Genomic DNA, 485 nt, shown 5'->3' on the forward strand with positions numbered 1-485 from the left:
TCTGGAGGCCTTGCCAGAGAACTAATGAGAAATTCTAAAGCTGTTTTGCAAAGTTTTAATGATGAATCCATCTCCTTCAGTTGATGGAGGAAGGTGGAGAGAATCTATGCCATGATATCATCATCGTTCTCTCTAATGGCAAACATTTAATGAGTTTCTGTCCTGTGTACAGAGCCGAATGATACACCTATGGCAATTATCAAGTGGTGGTCATTTTGCTGCCTTTTCTTTCCCAGAAAACATTTGGAAATGTCTGGAGACATTTTTAAGTGGCACGACTGTGTGTACTTTTGACACTTGATAGTCATGGCCCAAAAGTGATGTTAAGAATTTTATGATCCATGAGGCAGTCCTTCATAGTAAATAATTATCCGACCCAGGGGCTGGGGATTTAGCTCAGCGGTTCGGTGGCCTGCCTCGCAGGCGCAAGGACCTGAGTTCGATCCCCGGTACCACACACACACACACACACACACACACACACA

The sequence above is a fragment of the Fukomys damarensis genome, unplaced genomic scaffold, assembly GCF_012274545.1.
Source record: "Fukomys damarensis isolate Sample0158 unplaced genomic scaffold, DMR_v1.0_HiC HiC_scaffold_13, whole genome shotgun sequence".
NCBI classification, from domain to species: Eukaryota; Metazoa; Chordata; class Mammalia; order Rodentia; family Bathyergidae; genus Fukomys; species Fukomys damarensis.